This window comes from Paroedura picta, chromosome 1 (assembly GCF_049243985.1).
Source record: "Paroedura picta isolate Pp20150507F chromosome 1, Ppicta_v3.0, whole genome shotgun sequence".
Taxonomy (NCBI): domain Eukaryota; kingdom Metazoa; phylum Chordata; class Lepidosauria; order Squamata; family Gekkonidae; genus Paroedura; species Paroedura picta.
Window position 1 is genome coordinate 35,289,886 of NC_135369.1, and position 7,432 is coordinate 35,297,317.

Sequence of the window (7,432 nt, forward strand, 5' to 3'; positions counted from 1 at the left end):
AATTTCTTTGCTGCAGTCCCCATCTGCAGTGATCTTGGAGCCCAGGAAAATAAAATCTGTCAATATCTCCATTTCTTCCCCATCTGTTTGCCAGGAATTGAGAGGGCCGGATGCCATGATCTTTGTTTTCTTGATGTTGAGTTTCAAGCCAACTTTTGCACTCTCCTCCTTCACCCGCATCAAAAGGCTCTTTAGTTCCTCTTCGCTTTCTGCCATTATAGTATCATCTGCATATCTGAGGTTGCTGATATTTCTCCCTGCAATCTTGATCCCAATTTGTGACTCCTCTAATCCTGCCTTTCTCATGATGTGCTCTGCATACAAGTTAAATAGGCAAGGCGACAGTATACAGCCTTACCAAATTCCTTTCTCAATTTTGAACCAATCAGTGATTCCATGTTCAGTTCTCACTGTTGCTTCTTGACCTGCATATAAGTTTCTCAAGAGACAAATAAGATGCTCTGGTATTCCCATCTCTTTAAGAAGTTGCCACAATTTTTTGTGCTCCACACAATCAAAGGCTTTAGCATAGTCAATAAAGCAGAAGTAGATGTTCTTCTGGAACTCCCTAGCTTTCTCCATGATCCAGCGTATGTTGGCAATTTGATCTCTAGTTCCTCTGCCTCTTCGAAATCCTGCCTGTACTTCTGGAAATTCTCGGTCCACATATTGCTGGAGCCTAGCTTGTAGGATTTTGAGCATAACTTTGCTAGCATGAGAAATGAGTGCAATGGTGCGGTAGTTTGAATATTCTTTGGCATTGCCCTTCTTTGGGATTGGAATGTATACTGACCTTTTCCAATCCTGTGGCCATTGTTGAGTTTGGAGGGGGCACTTAAGTGAGGCAAAATGGTGCTGGAAGATGATTGGGGAGTTTTCACCATGTGACAATGACTGACTAAAACAAATGGCGGGAAGTTTTGATTTTCTGTCCCTCGGCTATTCCATGCATGCACAAATCCTGGGGGCAAACGGGGGAGAGTGTAGCAAGAACTCTTTGTGTGGTCACTGGAAAAGATTCGGAGAGCCAGCCAGCAGCAAAAGAATGGGGCAGCGCGGCAGGGTGAGTCTTCCATGCATTAAACATCACGATGAGTGTACAGTTTGGGCAGCAGGAACACTGCTAGGGCATGCTCTTTCTCTTTAAATCTGGGGCTTTGTATGAAATGGTTACAGGATCTACAAAGACCATAGAAACCAGCAATTGCTATCAAATTCACTGAACTTCCTTGTGATCCCATAATTGTGGATTCTGTAGGACTCTCCCTTGACAGTGTAAAGTAAAAGTAATTGTAGCAGATGAAAATAGGAGAAAGTTTTCTTTGTGCATATTATCCCGATTTACCAAATTGCTATTTTATAACAATAAACTATACATTAATTATGCCAATTTTCTCCCCTATGATGACAGATTACAGTTGGCAATTTATCACTGTAACATATTAATCGCGTGTATTAGTTTTTAAACGGAAGAATCACATCTGTAACATACTTGTCATATTACTGAAAATTACCACAATGATGAAAAATAACCACCCAGCTTGTACATGCATTAGCAAAACAAGAAGGTAAAAAAGTCATAATTTTCTATCTGCTGGGTTGTTGTTTTTTCCGTACTGCTTTAAGAACGCTGAACTGTTCCCTATTGACAAGCATAACATTTTGAAACAGCAAGACGTATTTACGCAGTTTCCTAATTATATATTTCTGGACAAGTGTGTGTAATTTTCTGCTTTTAAGACTGATGCAGCGCACATATGCCCCAATCTGCAGTTTACGTGCTCATATACAAGCTGCTCCATTGATTTCTATGGAGGGAAAGGTTCTGTGTTCAAAAAAATGTGCATGTTACAGTTGTCTCCATCGAAGCAGATTGTGGGCAGGAGAATCCTATGGGTGCAGAGGTACTCTGATTGGTGTTCATGATAAATTTGCCCAATTACTCCTCTAATGTGAATGGGGTAAACACTGGGTGGGTGATCTTGTTGTGAAGAAGAGCAATGCAGGGGGCCCAGGATTAACTAAATTAACCTAGCAGAGACTGAAGAACGTAATCTCCTCTCCCTGCATGCACGAGAGGTGCATGCAGGGAGCTTGCCTTTGCAAATAGATGGAGATCTGTGATTTTCCCGAGTATCATCTATTTGTGACCTTTGGGTTTTGAAATTGTGCCCTCCAAGAGATGTTCAGTTAAACAGTGAACAGTGTGCCGGTCTTTAGTGCCTTCAGAGGGAAGGAAAGGCAGCGGCAAGATACCCTGCCCTTGTGCCCGGCTCCAGCAGAGGGACCCCTTCCTCCAGCTTCCATGATCAGAAGAGGGCAAAGAGCAGTCCCATAACCTGGCTGAGAATCTCCTCTCCAGGGAATGCTTTCTTTGATTTTGCAAAGCCAGTTGTATTACTTTTTCCTGTGAGCTGCTGTGGAACCCAACTTTGGCTGTGAAGCCAAATATAATAAATAATAGGGCCTCAAATCTGGTCTCTGAGGCAACCACTGCACAAGGCCTTCCCGCAGGGTTGGCTTGGTACAGGATTTTTGAGTTTGGATACCAAAAAGATTGATGGTACCAGCATATATAAAAAGACTGAACAAAATATATCTTTAAACTGCTCTTAAATAGTTCATTTAAAACAATATAGGCTTTTAGGCAGTAAAGGTCACACACTGTGCAGTACAATGCAATATACCCTGAGTAGTACTGGCTGGAAGCAGTAAACCAGTGAAATTGGGCCAGTCACATTTTGTCCACAAAGGCTTTCTTTACTGATCCCAGTTCAATACAACATATGTGAAGGAATCTGTATTGCTGTTGATTTGATATTGTGGGGAAATTCCAAAATATATGCCGTGGCACAGAAATACTCTGTGGAAGTATTACATCTGGCTCCTGATCTCTATAGCTGCACCAAAGAAAATGAGAGATTATATAATCATACTGAATATAGCAGTTCCTTTACCCACAGTGTGCATAGGTGTGCTGCAATGGGAAATAAAGAAATCCCATTTTGGGGCTGGGTTTTTGACCACCTTCTACTGAGCATGGCCCCTCCTTACACATCAAGCAAGTCTCAGGGCTCATGAGATTTAATTAAGGACAAAGTCACTAGCGAAAAACAGCACTCTCCAGAAAAAAAAAACTTGAGATTGATTAACAGTGTAAATTAAATATTGGAAATATGAGTTTCTCCTATTTGCATGTTCATTTCTTCCTGCAAAGTATGGATAGCTTTTTTTTTATTCCTCGGGCCAGATTTTTAAAAGTTTTACAAAACGTTGTGGGTTTTATTTTTAATTAAATTAAGCTGCTTGACATCAATTAAAATGGGGAATAAAAGCAAATGGAGAAGCTAACAATACTGTAGGTCTGTCTCTGGAAAGGGATATATTTTTAACATAATGACTCCTTTCTCATTTAAGGGAGGCGGCTGTCAGATAGTAAGCACAGGTTTGGGGAACTTAAAAAATTGCTCTTTCTGTAAGGACACGAGCAGAAGGGAAGCTGCTCTGGAGAGATACAGCATAGTTGACTATTTCTATAAAAGATGTCTTTGCTTTGTTTTTAGGGAGTTTTTAAAAAAGTCCCAAAGGCCTTTGGCTCCATGGTGTCTCCTTTGTGTAAATGGGCAATGCAATTCTCTAGGATGTCAAACGTGGTTGGTGCATTTCTTAAGCACTAGCCGTTCGTGCTTTGAAACGGCCGCTGGCATCTGACATCCAAGTTTTATTAGTGAGTGTAATGGCTGTCACCCTGCATATTTGCAGTCACTTTGTCTGTGCTGTTGGAGAAGGAAGGGGTCTGGCATCCTTTCCCAAGGCTACATGCTATGAGAGTGGCATTCTTCATTTGCTTTGCATTGTAATTTATTGCTCATACAAAGGTGTTGCACAAGTACACAATTATTGATTTTTTAATTATTTTGTAAGTTGTGTCCTTGTTTTGTAACACAGAGAGAGCTTCTGCAGTAAAGGTGGAATGTGAACCTAGATATCTCTGGTCCTTGTCTAACATTCTAACCCAGCCTTTTAAAATCTTGTGACCAAGGAGGAAGAATTGTTCAGGTTTCAAGGATACCCGGAAGTGATGTCAGCTGGTCATGTCTCCCTGCCACACACCCCAGAAGGTACATGTCATCAGAAGTGACATCACCACTTGTGTGAAGAGGCAGGTTGGAGGAGGACTGGGTGGGGGGAGAGAGAGAAGGCGGGAGTAGGCATGCAGGCTCCACCCCCTTCCAGGCACAGAAACCATGAGAGAACTCGCGCTCCGGAGGGGGAGCAATGGAAGCAGCCAGTTCCCTAGCTTGTTGCTGAGTCCATAAAGGCAGGAAGGGAAATACCACAGACCCTTGGTTGGGAATCCCTGCTCTTTAACAGCTGCCATACCAGTGCAAGAAGTGGAACTGATACAGATTGTTGCATCTGAAGAAAACTCAAGGAGCTGGCTTGGCACAGTGGGTAAGAAAATGAGATCTGGGAGAACCCTTATTCAAATCCTCTCTGCCACAAGATCACCCAGTCATCTGAAATATGAGATAATCTTATATGACTGTTGTGCAGATTGCAAAAAGATTATCATTTTCCCTCTCATTAGTCCCTGGTGACACTGGGGAGAACAGAATTTTTTCCAATAATTTGGTGTAGTCTTTCTCCTCAGGATTTGTGTAAGGGCAGAACCTAAATACAAAAATAAAAAAATTTTGTCATGAAATTGACACACGAGGCCTGCTGAACCAAACCAATGGCCCACCTGTTCCGTAAAAGCTGTGACAGTTTTTATACCACACACAAATGCAATAACACGCCCCAGTGTTTGTAGGAGTATAGCTTGTTACTTATTCTTATGACATGGTCCCTGCATTTTAAAGGGAAAAATGTATGTAAGTATGAAGCTGTCAGTAACATTTTATTGACAGATTTTTATACACATTTATAAGAGTTAAGCTAGTGCTGCACAAATAATTGATGCTGTATACTTTTCCTGCTTTAAGTTTCTTCTAGTAGTCGTTCTACATTCCGGGCGGCTAGCAGTGTAATCAGGGAACAAACTTACCTCTTGAAACTGCCTTCCCAACTAACCTTGACTGGAGCAAACAAATTGAGCCACATTCTATCAAACTGTGATACAGTTTGGATTCTTCAGGCCAGCATTAAAAGTGCACAGTGTTTATCGAAAATTTCTGTTGTTTATTTAACCGCCTTTTAAAAAATGCATTTGCAAGCAAAATACTTTGGAAGTAAAATTTTCAGCCAAAGCCTTTGTAGTTTACAGCTTGCTTGCTTGGTAATTGTCAGTAATAATCCCTTTCAATTACCAGGGAGAAGTAGGTCAGCCAATCCTTACTGCTTACAAAACTTGGAACAGTAAGCTTGCAGGCATAACAGAAAAGTTAGGCTTAAATATGGTTGAGCAAACAAGATTCCTTGCGGGCCTCTCAGTCGAAGGTTCAGAAGTTGTGCTCCTGAAAGACCTTTTAAAGACCAGCATGCCTCCACTGCCATCCTCTGAATTTCCTTACTCTGCACTGATTCACATGGTATCTGGGAGGTATAAGCATGAAGCTGCAATATACCAAGTCAGACCATTTGTCTGGCAAGGTGAGTCTTGTCTGCTCTGACTGGCAGTAGTTCTCTGGTGTTTGACGGGAAGGGTACTTTCACGTTACATGTTACCTGATCCATTTCAAATTTAGATTCCAGGAGTTGAACTAGGGACCTTCTGCTTGGAAAATAGATGCTCTTGCACTGAGCCACAGATGCCTTCCTGCAGTTTGAAGGCTGGGATCCCATGCGATGGGGGATGCAGTCAGGCAGGGTCCAGTGAATGCTCCACCCCATCTGGAGTGCTTTTTTGTCCCCCCCCCCATGGCATTATTTTATATTTTCATTTTTATTTAAAGAATAGGAGCCTTTAGAATAAGATCATCCATTTAAGTCCCTTTTGGGCAGTAAAAAGCCAAGTACAACACCCCCCCCCCCCGATCTTCTTTGAGAGCCAGTGTGGTGTCATGGTCAAGAGTAGCAGCCTCAAATCTGGAGAACCGGGTTTGATTGCCGACTCTACATGCAGCCAGCTGGGTGACGTTTGGCCAGTAAGTTTTCTCAGCTTTTTCAGCCTCACCTACCTTACAGGGTGTCTGTTGTGAGTAGAGGAAAGGTAGGAGATCATAGTCCACTTTGAGACTCTTGATAGTAAAAAGCGGGGTACAAAACACCAACTTTGCTTCACTGTTGTGCTGATTTTCTCACTTTCTGTGGGTTCCACCCAGTTCCTTCTGTAGTTCCCTTGCCCAGCCCTGAAACAGATGCACCTGTGCAGGTGAGGTGGTGGGGTTTTAGAAACCGATTTGATGTTAAATACTGAGATTTTCCTCACATGCAAATGAGTAGTGACCATTCACGTAAGAGGAAAAAGTGGGCATCACCCCCAGTCATCCTATGGAGAATGCTAAAGCATTTGGGGACATGGTTGTAAGAGACTCAAAATCTACTTTCTGCCTTTAACTACTACATTGCTTGGACTATCAGGGCCCATCCAAAGAATCTGTATGTTCTGCACTCTGCTTGTCCCTGTGGCACTTGTAACATGCACACCCTTCTTTGCCTGCCTGCCTGTACATGTCATCAATGGGCATTATGCTAGTTATTAGGGTACATCAAAGCAAGTTCTCATTTCGCCACATTCCAGGGTGGCCGGCATTGCCACCCCAAGTAGCTTTCTAACTCCATTGAAATCAATGAGCTTCAGAGGGGAGCAGTTTGCATAAGATGGCCCTGCAGGAAACTCAACAAGGAACGAAAGGAGCTGCTTAAATCTCAGTGGCTTCCAATGGGATCTAAAGGATGAGGGGTTATCTTTTTATTAGCAAAGATAAAAATAGCATTTTCTTCAAACACCAAAACACCTGTCGGTATTAACGTATAGGAAGAAAAAGTTATAAAGATAAAGTTGTATACTAAAGTATGTGCTTCCAGAAATAGAAATAAAAAGATGTCCAGCAATTTGGGAGGGGGGATATTTCTTTGAACTGCCATCTCTTAGTCCTGTTGATTCAGGTAGCTTAGATGGCTTAAGGTTCAATCCTGAGCAATTCAATGGATTTTGAAGGATGTAACTCTGCTCAGGATTGCTGTTAGCCATTTGGCAGACTTTATTATAATTGAATACATTTAATATACTAAGAACGAGCGGGGTGGAGAAGCCCATGCCCATCTATCAGATTTTACAGGTGCCACTGGTACAAAGGGACCCATGACGGTGTCATCTGTTCACAGTTAATTACAAGGGTTTGGATTGCTAAATATGCAGAGAGATTTGTTGGAGTAGCCAGCACAAGAGTTCCGTCAACCAAGCAGAAGTCACCAGGAACCCTGGGAAATGAATTCTGCTCTCTTTGCCCAAAAATGAGTTTGTCCTGAGAGGCCTGAACCATGG